The 12,474-nt window shown below is 37.2% G+C and overlaps 1 long non-coding RNA gene across 2 annotated transcripts in view; it reads right to left on the reverse strand.

Annotated features, from left to right (window-relative positions):
* Positions 1-10,157, reverse strand: part of LOC105493219 (uncharacterized) — a 64,747-nt gene extending 54,590 nt beyond the window's left edge. For both annotated transcript variants that reach the window (XR_011609788.1, XR_011609787.1), the window contains exon 1: positions 10,018-10,157. This is a non-coding gene — a long non-coding RNA (uncharacterized lncRNA). The remainder of the gene's footprint in view (positions 1-10,017) is intronic.
* Positions 10,158-12,474: the final 2,317 nt, after the last annotated feature.

Here is a 12,474-nt window from a genome sequence, read left to right on the forward strand (position 1 = left end):
TTCCTCTGTCCTTCACTTCCTTTTTTCTTTCCCTTTTCTTCCTCCCTCTCTTCCCACTGCCTTCCTTCCTTCTTTCTTTCCATTCTTTCTTCCTTCCTTCTCACGCACCTTTACCTCATTTATATTTATGCTTCCTCTCCACAGTTCATAGTCTTTCTGGCCAGTATGGCTTTACTCCACACCAGTTATATCGGTAATAAGATAATTATGAGGTCTAATTTTTTCTATTCATCTATTTTTCTATTTATATATCTATTTATTTATCTATTTTTGTAACTGAGACATAATTCACATGCTGTTATTTACCCTTTTCAAGAGTGTAATTCAATGTTTTTTGTATACTTACAGAGTTGTACAACCATCATCACTACCAACATTAAAGTATCTTCATCACCCCAGAGAGAAACACGATATACCAATTAGAAATGACTCTTCATTTTTCTCCAACCCCTCTCCCATCAGACCTAGGTAACCATTAATCTACTTTATGTCTTTACAGATTTGCCTATTCTGGACATTTGATTAAAATGGTATCATAAAAATGTGACCTTTGAGACTGACCTCCTTCACTTAGCATAATGTTTTCAAAGTTTGCCCATGTTGTAGCATGTATTAGTAATTTATTCCCTTTCATGGACAAACAATATTCCATTGTATGGATAGAGCATGTTTTATTTATCCATTCATCAGCCGATTGGCATTAGGCTTGTTTCTCCTTTTTGGTTATTATAAATAATGCTGGTATTGGTTATTATAAATAATGCTGGTATAGCCACTGCAAAAACATGCGAACTTGTAAAGACCATCAATGCTACGAAGAAACTGCACCAATTAATGGGCAAAATAACCAGCTAACCTCATAATGACAGGATCAAATTCACATATAACACTATTAACTTTAAATGTAAATGGGCTAAATGCCCCAATTAAAAGACACAGACCGGAAAATTGGATAAAGAGTCAAGACCCATCAGTTTGCTGTATTCAGAAGACCCATCACACATGCAGAGACAAACATAAGCTCAAAATAAAGGGATGGAGGAAGATCTACCAAGCAAATGGAAAGCAAAGAAAAGCAGAAGTTGCAATCCTAGTCTCTGATAAAACAGACTTTAAACCAACAAAGATCAAAAGAGACAAAGAAGGCCATTACATAATGGTAAAGGGATCAATTCAACAAGAAGAGCTAACTATCCTAATATATATGCACCCAATACAGGAGCACTCAGATTCATAAAGCAAGTCCTTAGAGACCTACAAAGAAACTTAGACTCCCACACAATAATAATGAGAGACTGTAACACCCCGCTGTCAATATTAGATAGATCAACAAGACAGAAGGTTAACAAGGATATCCAGGACTTGAACTCAGCCCTGCACCAAGTGGATCTAATAGACATCTACAGAACTTTCCACCCCAAATCAACAGAATATACTTTCTTCTCAGCACCACATCACACGTATTCTAAAACTGACCACATAATGGGAAGTAAAGCACTCCTCAGCAAATGTAAAACAACAGAAATCACAACAAACTATCTGACTGACCACAGTGCAATCAAATTATAACTCAGAATTAAGAAACTCACTCAAAACCACACAACTGCATAGAAACTGAACAACCTGCTCCTGAATGACTACTGGGTAAATAACGAAATGAAGGCAGAAATAAAGATGTTCTTTGAAACCAATGAGAAAAAAAGACACAACATAACAGAATCTCTGGGCCACATTTAAAGCAGTGTGTAGAGGAAAATTTATAGCATTAAATGCCCACAAGAGAAAGCAGGAAAGATCTAAAATCGACACACTAACATCACAATTAAAAGAACTAGAGTAGCAAGAGCAAACAAATTCAAAACCTAGCAGAATGCAAGAAATAACTAAGATAAGAGCAAAACTGAAGGAGGCAGAGACACAAAAACCCTTCAAAAAAATCAACGAATCCAGGAACTGGTTTTTTGAAAACATAAACAAAATTGATAGACTACTAGCAAGACTAATAAAGAAGAAAAGAGAGAAGAATCAAATGGATGCAATAAAAAATGATAAAGGGGATATCATTGCCAATCCCACAGAAATACAAACTACCATCAGAAAATACTATAAACACCTCTACGCAAATAAACTAGAAAATATAGAGGAAATGGATAAATTTGCGGACACATACACCCTCCCAACACCAAACCAGGAAGAAGTTGTATCTCTGAATAGGCCAATAATAGGCTCTGAAATTGAGGCAATAATTAATAGCCTACAACCAAAAAAAGTCCAGGATCAGACAGATTCACAGCCGAATTTTACCAGAAGTACAAAGAAGAGCTGGTACCATTCCTTCTGAAACTATTCCAATCAATAAAAAATGAGGGAATCCTCCCTAACTCATTTTATGAGGCCAACATCATCCTGATACCAAAGCCTGGCAGAGACAGAACAAAAAAAAGAGAATGTTAGACCAATATCCCTAATGAACATCGATGCAAAAATCCTTAATAAAATACTGGCAAATCGAATTCAGCAGCACATTAAAAAGCTTATCCACCACAATCAAGTCGTCTTCATCCCTGGGATGCAAGGCTGGTTCAACATATGCAAATCAATAAATGTAGTCCATCACATAAACAAAACCAATGACAATTATCTCAACACATGCAGAAAAGGCCATCACAAAATTCAACAGCCCTTCATGCTAACATCTCTCAATAAACTAGGTATTGATGGAACATACCTCAAAATAATAACAGTTATTTATGATAAACACACAGCCAATATCATAGTGAATGGGCAACAACTGTAGGCATTTCCTTTGAAAACTGGCATAAGACAAGGATGCCCTCTTTCACCACTCCTATTCAACATAGTGTTGGAAGTTCTGGCCAGGGCAATCAGACAACAGAAAGAAATAAAGGGTATTCAATTAGGAAAAGAGGAAGTCAAATTGTCCCTGTTTGCAGATGACATGATTGTATATTTAGAAAACCCCATCGTCTCAGCCCCAAATCTCCTTATCTTCAGCAAAGTCTCAGGATACAAAATCAGTGTGCAAAAATCACAAGCATTTCTATACACCATTAACAGACAAATAGAGTCAAATCCTGAATGAACTCCTATTCACCATTGCTACAAAGAGAATGAAATACCTAGGAATCCAACTTACAAAGGATATGAAGGACCTCTTCAAGGAGAACTATACACCTCTTTCATTTATAAAACATTAGCAAAATGTTTTCAAAGTTTGCCCATATTGTAGCATGTATTAGTAATTTATTTCCTTTCATGGACAAACAATATTCCATTGTATGGATATAGCATGTTTTATTTACCCATTCATCAGCTGATGGGCATTAGGCCCATAAACAAAAGAGGATGCAAACAAATGGAAGAACATTCCATGCTCATGGATAGGAAGAATCAAATCATGAAAATGGCAATACTGCCCAAGGTAATTTATAGATTCAATGCTGTCCCCATCAAGCTACCAATGCCTTTCTTCACAGAATTGGAAAAAACTACCTTAAAGTTCATGTGGAACCAAAAAGAGCCCTCATAGCAAAGACAATCCTAAGCAAAAAGAACAAAGCCAGGGCAATACCATTCAAGGCATATGCATGGGCAAAGACTTCATGACTAAAACACCAAAATCAATGGCAACAAAAGCCAAAATTGACAAATGGGGTCTAATTAAACTAAAGAGCTTCTGCACAGCAAAAGAAACTACCATCAGAGTGAACAGGCAACCTACAGAATGGGAAAAAATTTTTGCAATCTACCCATCTGACAAAGGGCTAATATCCAGAATCTATAATAAACTTAAACAAATTTACAAGAAAAAAAAAACAACCCCATCAAAAAGTGGGCACAGGATATGAACAGACACTTCGCAAAAGAAGACATTTATGCAGCCAACAGACACATGAAAAAATGCTCATCATCACTGGTCATCAGAGAAATGCAAATCAAAACCACAATGAGATAACACCTCAGGCCAGTTAGAATGGCGATCATTAAAAGTCAGGAAACAACAGATGCTGGAAAGGATATGGGGAAATAGGAACGCTTTTACGCTGTTGGTGGGAGTGTAAATTAGTTCAACTATTGTGGATGACAGTGTGGCAATTCCTCAAGGATCTAAAACTAGTAACACCATTTGACCCAGTGATCCCATTACTGAGTATATACCCAAAGGATTATAAATCATGCTACTATAAAGACACATGCATATGTACGTTTATTGTGGCACTATTCACAATAGCAAAGACTTGGAACCTACCCAAATGTCCATTGATGATATCCTGGATGAAAATAATGTGGCACATATACACCATGGAATACTATGCAGCCATTAAAAAGGATGAGTTCATGTCCTTTGCAGGGAAGTGAATGAAGCTAGAAACCATCATTCTTAGCAAACTATCACAAGGACAGAAAACCAAACACTGCGTGTTCTCAATCACAGGTCGGAATTGAACAATGAGAACACTTGGACACAGGGTGTGGAACATCACACACTGGGGCCTGTTTGGGGGGTGGGGAGGTGGGGGAGGGATAGCATTAGGAGAAATACCAAATGTAAACGACGATTGATGGGTGCAGCAAACCAACATGGCACATGTATACCTATGTAACAAACCTGCATGATTTGCACATGTACCTTGTAACTTAAAGTATAATAAAAAAATGCTGGTCCAAATATTTGTGTATAGATTTTCATATGGACATAGGTTTTCATTTCACCTAGGTGTATACTTAGAAGTGAGATTTCTGGGTTATATAATAAATCTACATTTAACCTTTTGAGGAACTGCACACTGTTTTTTCAAGTGGCTGTACCACTTTACATTCTCATTAGTAGCTCATGAAGTCCAATTTCTCTATATCCTTGTCAATGCTCGTTGTATTTTACCTTGCTGATTACATTTATTTTATTGGCTATGAAGTGATATCTCACTTTAGTTTTTATTTGTGTTTCTCTAATAACTAATGTCTGTTTATTTTTAACACACTAAATAACTGATATAACCTAAATGTTGTTGAAAGGGGTGGGCCAATTTGTATAAGAAGCATAGGGATTAATTGAGAGGTAAAGGATAGAGGCAACTGGCCCCCCACACCCCCCAAAGACCCACTTGAATTCAATTCAAAACTATTGAAATAGTCAGGGTGGCACAGGAAGTCTACAATTGAAGTTTGGGGAAAACTAATGAAGTCCTAAGATAAGCCTCTAAGAGAGTAAAATGATCTTAGTGGACTGACCATTACATGGAGTCATTACTAAGATGGAAGACAGAGTCTTCTCAGTCCCAACCATAAATGTTTTGCTATTTATCAGTCAGGACACTGGCAGGGAAAAAAAAAAAAAAACCGCCCCATTCAAAGGAAGGAATTAAAAATGGCTGAATAAAAGAACGACTTACAGAGATGTGGGCATAGTTAAGAGAAGTAACAAAGAATCATGAAGAACCTAGAAACCAGCAAGAGTGCCAAGCTATTACCACCATCAGGCCTGAAGTGTCCAGAGTAGGATGCAGTCTTCCCTCAAACCACCGAAAGCTGTAACGATGGGAGAAGAGCAACCAAAAGGAGACTGTGATATTATGTAGATGAATGCAGTCAATATTGAAGCCACATCCTACAATGGAAGGAAGTAGGGTGAAGAGAAATAAATACCCTAAACTTTCCCTTCTCTTATTTTCCCAATTTCCCACCATTGCCTCCTACAGTTCAAACCCAGTAAGAAGGGAAAAAGCAAAGCAACTTTATATGAGATCCATGGACATCAGCATCCCAGATACAGAACATGGCAAAGAAGAGCAGATAATGGATCTGCACCGGCAATCAGATAAGCCACTCACGCAGAAAAGTAGAAACATGCCTTCTATACAAGCAGTGGCAGCAGAAACAAGTGAAAGGGCTTTTCCAACTGTCCATTATTATCCTGTTTTCCAAAATCTCTGCCTTTGATGGAGGCAACAGCAACACAGAGGTCCACCTGAAGTAACTAAATTCAATTCCAAGTGGTTCCACCATCAGACTCTCGACCAAGCAGTGAAGAGGAACAAATAGAGGCTGTTAGTAACAGAGAAAAACATACTTCAGCATCATTGAATTGAGGATTGATGATTGGACTCTCCAGGTTTCATCTGTCACCCTCTCACCTTGGGCATTAGAGTTGGCAACCAAGATGAAACAACTTATTTTAGGAAAACACCTTCACTTGTATAAATACCTTCACTTATGAAAGTATTAGGAAATACCTCCAGATAGGAGCACAAGAATATTCCCATTACAAGAAGTACATCTGTGTGTGTAAGATAAGAAAAAAATATAACTGGTCCTTGGTGACAAGAAAGTGCTCTGAAAGCTTTCTGACTGCATCATGGCAGTGGCCTGTAGCAGAGAGATAATGAAATTCACACCATCTGGGTTGTTGGAGTCTTAAGTGGTATTTGGAATCACTATAATGGAGCTTCCATTCATACTCTAAACTTTAAAGCATGTATTTATTACTTTAATTTTAATTTTTTTCGAGACAGAGTCTCACTTTGTCAACGAGGTGGGAGTACAGTGGCAAAATCAAGGCTCACTGCAACTTCTACCTCCCAGGCCCAAATGATCCTCCCCCCCTCAGCCTCCCAACCACAACTGCACACCACCATCCCCAGGTAATTTTAAAAATTATTTTTGAAGAGATAGCTCCCTATGTTGCTCAGGCTGCATGTAAAACATATATTTTATATCAATTCTCTCTGTATGTGAACAACCCAGTCTAGGGATATGCTTATGGTGATCGAAGGTAGTTATATTTGAGTACAATGATCGTTTTAACTTTTACTTTATCTTCCACAATTGGTCTAATTATTGGGTATATTTTCATATTAAAAATAAGGTTCAAAACATAAAGCCAGTTATTTAAAAGCATTTCAACCAGAATCAGATTACTATTATGAAGATGTTGTAAAAAACCCATGACTTAGAACAAGGAAAGTTCTCAGAGAAGAGCTAAATAGAAACAGTTTGGGGGGCTATAGGCTAAGGAGGAGACTTCCAGATAGACAATCCCACACAAGAGAATTCAGGAAAAAACCCAAGAAACATTTACATTTAAAAACGAAATAGAACAAAACTAGGGCATATTTACTTATCTCTATATTATACTTACGTTTTGTCAGTTGATTTGAGTTAATTCTAGTTGAATTATCAAACTAGAGTTTATACTAGCCATATTCCCCTTCACCGAGGCTTCATGCATTGCTTTTGGGGTATCTCATGTCTCTGTCAGTAGTTTGTTTCATAATTATCACCCCCTCCTTCCATGTTAAGCACAAAGGATCAAATAGCCAACAGCATAATCAGTGCCCTCACAAATATCTAATTGACTGGCATACTAACAGTGTTTCACTTCTTCAGAGGATAAATATGTCAGAAAATCAAATCAATCTAGCATGGCCCCAGCCTATCAACACTTTTCCTAAAGTGTGGCAAATGTGTGTGTGTGTTTGTAATGCTGTCTATGGCTTTATTTAGAAAAACTGTATTGTATTAGTTGTTTTTTCTTACATATATATAGGTGATCCAGTTAATCAACACTTTAAATAAGCATGTGTACTATTTCTTCATTTTTATGCAAATCCTTTCTACAACCAGACAGGTGCATTGTCTGCTTTCTATTCATTATCAAGAAATCCAATAACTTGGCTGTGTACCTACATCTGGTTAGGTTTGACCCAATGTGTATTCGAATGTGGATTTCAAATATGGGCAGGTGTTGAGCCTATCAGAACTACCAGCAATTGGAATCTTACTCACCTCTACAAAGGCAACCAATGATTTTCAAAAAAAAAAAAAAAAAAAAAAAAAAAAATAGAGAGACAGAGAGAGATTGTAATTTGGAATCTGATGCTTAGGTCCTTTTGTGGGAGAGAAAAAGGAATTTGTTTAATTAGTGAAGCACCACTAAGTACTAGGTTATACCATAAAATGTAACTGTATATAACGTGTGAGAACTGATGTATGCAATGAAAACATTGAATTAATTTTCAAAATCAAATAAAAAATACACAGCCTATGTATGGTGGTGTGTTTTTTCAGTTTTTGCCCATAGAAGTGGCCTTCTCAATGGAGCACAGAAGTCAGGAAAAAGCTGAACTCTGGAGGCAAAACAAGTCATCCATGACAAACAGTGATGCTGCAGCTCTGCCTTCTCTTGCCAGCACCCTTCCCCACCTCCTGTCTGCTCGGAGGAGGACACTGATGCCACTACACATAGGCAGCTATTAATCAAAGAGCCCCTTTTGGATTCTCACATGTTGAGAAGATTAAGGCCTATTTTTAGTTCTCATGGAGCAGATCCACTAACACATAAGGTCACAATCAGTTGCTTCATAGCAATCAAGATTTACATTCCCATGAGAAAGAGGAAGTAAAAAACAAGAAAGTCCAAGTTAACTTTGAAAACTGTCTCATGGCCATGCAAACAGCTTTTAAAGCCTGAGAGAAAGCAGAGGAAGCAAGTGTGAACATTGATATATTACTAGTCAATTTATAATCTTGTTTATGTGCCCTTAATTCCTAAGGCAATTTTTTTTTTTTTTTTTTTTTTTGGCAGAATAGGGATTTGGAAGGAAGAAAACCCACTCTGTACCTAAGGCAGACAGAACAAAGGAATAAGGGGAGAAGGGAGATCGGAGGAACTGTTGACGAGGCAGGGGCTAAAATATGACTGGAAAAATGGGGAAGAAACACATAGGTTTAGCATATATTTTAGAAGAAGAGGAAGAAGAAAGGAAGAAGGCAAAGAGGAAGTGAGAAAGGGAAGAAGGGAGGTAGAAGAATGTGTAATTTGCTATTGTAGAGCATTCCTTCTATGGTAAAATATAGTTAGCCTAAACAGGCTGTTGCTTCTGAAATTGACGCAGAATGTAGCTCCTCTTCCTCCTATTTGTGCATAGCACACAGTTGTATGCTTTGTGCTACCCACTCATTTGTCTGAGGTCAAAGGAGCTTGTTAAACCATTATCAACCTAAACCAGTGAAGAGCTTCCTTATTCAGGCAAAGTTTTCTAAATGACGAACAAAGTCCCACTAAACTCTCAGGGTAAGAACTACCGCTCAAACTATGAATATGAATTAGAGTGTGGCAGACCCAGAGTGAAACAGGGAGCTGAATTAAGTGAATTTAGTACTACTCAATTTGCTCATTTTAAGAGTTCAACTTGAGAGCTGGAGGAATGCACTAATTTAAACCCAGGAAATCTGCAGACAACGGTGAGAGGTGAATCTGGTGCATTAGTGCCCACCATAGAGATTTCAAACCTATGAGTGGAAGGAGTCTAATGGCCAGGGGTGAGTAAATCTACCCATAAGGACACTGACCATGGAAATAGGATCACTGCACCAATATCCCATAGGTCAAAGAGGCTTTTGACTTGCTCTGTTTGACTTTTTGTCAACTGTGATTCTGCCCATTATTACAAAGCTTCCTTCTTCACTAGGCATTTTTGAAGAGTCCTAACATTTCTAAATGTTCTCTTCAACCCAAGTGGCCTCTCTCAATGTTGTCTAAATTGAACCTAGAGGGGAACTCTGAGTTGGGTGGAGCTGACCTCTAGGTAACCAATATCCTTTTAAATTACCATATTTATTGTTTCATGGAGCCTCACAGTCTGATGGGTCGACAGCATTCAACAAACATTTATGAAAAACACTATTTCAATTATTTTCCCAAATGTTGAGATAAAGGGGATGTGGGGATGAATAAAGAGTGGTCTCTATCCATGAAGAGCTTAGAACCAAGACAGACTTAAAAAGCACTAGCTCCTAGTTTAATTAATCCAAAGTGTTTGAGGAAAAAAAAAAAAAACAACTCAGCATTATTTCCTGACTTATCCTAGGGGTGAGCTAAATATGTAAGTGTATTAGTAAAGATCATATTCTCTTTACTTTTTTTCTTTCACCTGAGAATTCCCAACAGCATTGAAACTGGAAACATAGTTTGTGGTTTTTCAAAATTTCACTGACCTCAGCATGTTACGAAGAATACCCAAAAGGCAGATTTGTTTTTCTTCTCTGCTACTTCCCAACTATTTCTTCCCCTCCTCCTACATAGGAAAAAAATCTTATAACTATAAACTGGTCTCCTGCTTAGACTAATTTTCTCCACCAAAACAGTGACCATTGTTAAATGCCTTGCATCTCCATGGAAACTGTTTCCTTGGCCATAGACAAAGGTCTGCCTATAATACAATGCCATGAGAGTGTCTGAGGTTGTAGACCCCTTGTTTAAAATCACAGGGCTAGGGTAGAAATGCAGATTTTATATTATTTCTGCCTGTCTGCTGCAGCTGGTAGGCCTTCATTCCAAAATAATATTTTTTCAAATGAAGTAGCAGAAAAAAGCTTTACATTTTTGTTATCCCTTCCAGCACAAAATAAAAAATGCCTGTGCTGCCACTACCTGATTCAATCAAGTGGAGTACATTTGATACCCACAGGCTACAAGTGCTGGAAAAGCTGACTTGTATTTTAATTAATAATGTGCTACACTTTCTCAACAGCAAGGCCTTTGGCAATCTGATTTGCTTTGTTCATTATTTGCTGTAAACAATTTTCAAACAACATGTAGGCAACTCTATTTCTGAATATCTCCTGCTAATTCATAACATTAACAAAAATGTAGAAGAGATTTTTTTCTTCTTTGCCAGAAAAAAACCCTGATTAAACTTTAATCATAGCCATTGGATAATTTGGGATGGGAATACTGGGGTTCATAGATAAGAGATAAAAATTAATATAAGAATCAAAAAATATATATGCATATATACACATATATTCTACATAGGTAGAATGAGTGTGTATGTATACATGCACACACACACACACACTCTGCCAGTTCACTAAAATATATGTACAGGATGGGGCATAGGTATCCACTGAAAATCTGGTAAGTAGCAGAGGGTGGGAAAATCCCATGTTTTCTTGCTTGTTTTTTCATTGTGGTGCTATGTGCTGTATTGTTTTTCCCCCAAATTCATAACCCTAACCCACAATGTGACTGAATTTGAAGATAGGGCCTTCAAAGAGGTAGGACCCTGATTCAATAGGATTAGTGTCCTCATAAGAGGAGACACCAGAGAGCTGCTAGCTTTCTCTGCCATATGAGGACACAGCAGGAAGGCAGCAGTCTGCAAGCCAGACAGTCCTTACCAGAACCTGACTATGCTGGTACCCTGACTCTGGATGTACCACCCTTCAGAATTGTAAAAATAAATTTCTTTATTTCTTTCTTTTCTTATTTTATTTATTTATTTATTTATTTATTTATTTATTTTGAGATGGAGTCTCTCTCTGTCGCCCAGGCTGGAGAGCAATGGCGCTATCTCGGCTTATTGTAACCTCTGCCTCCCAGGTTCAAGTGACTCTCCTGTCTCAGATTCCTGAATAGCTGGGATTACAGGAGCCTGCCACCACACCCATCTAATTTTTGTATTTTTAGTAGATGTGGGGTTTCGTCATATTGGCCAGGCTGGTCTTGAACTCCTGACCTCAGGCAATCCGCCTACCTCAGCATCCCAAAGTGCTGGGATTACAGTATGAGCCACCATTGCCCAGCAGAGAAATAAATTTCCTTTGTTTAAGCCAGCCAGTCTATGGTATTTTATTATGGCAGCCCGAGATGACTAGTACATGTGAAGAAGAGGAAAATTGAAAATATTGAATCACTCAATATTAAAGAGAATATATCAATCTTTCACATATGGAGGTAAATGGTAATTTTCATTTTCATAGGACAGGAACTTCTTGGAACAACATTCAAGTTTAGAAAGGGGACTTGGTTTGGTCATGAAGAGCATCTATACAATTGGGTACATCTATGTTTAGAAAAAAATTCTTTTCTTTGTATGGTACTTTATGGATAAACTACTTTGCTATGCTACACATCATCCCTACGAAGTGAATAGGAATTAGCAACTCCCATTTTTAAAATGAGAAAACTGATCAAGATTACACAGGTTTAAGGCAACATAAGAAATTGGTAATAAAGCATACATATGGCAGAACAAGGGTTAAAATCCTGACCTTTAATGTGGTACATAATGAGAGGCATAAAAGGATGAGATTTGAAGACCATTTTCAAAGTATTAATAACTTAAGGGAAGAACTCAAATTTTTAAATTTAGCTGTCTTCTCTTTCAACTTAAACTAATACTATATTTCAAAATAAATTATATTTCCATCATATTAACATAATCTACTAATTAAAAAGTATCACAGGAGAATAGTGGTAATAATTATAACTGAGATAAAAAAAACTTGGGTTGATATCCTCAAACAAAAAACTATTATAACATTTGTTAATCAATTTATCATTCATTTGTTTAACAGGTATTTAATGAGCACCTATATTGTTTCAGATGTCGTGTTTAGTACTGAGCATACAATAGTGAAGAAAATAGTCATGGACTCTGCCTTTACAAA

The sequence above is a fragment of the Macaca nemestrina genome, chromosome 11 (assembly GCF_043159975.1).
Source record: "Macaca nemestrina isolate mMacNem1 chromosome 11, mMacNem.hap1, whole genome shotgun sequence".
Lineage (NCBI taxonomy): Eukaryota > Metazoa > Chordata > Mammalia > Primates > Cercopithecidae > Macaca > Macaca nemestrina.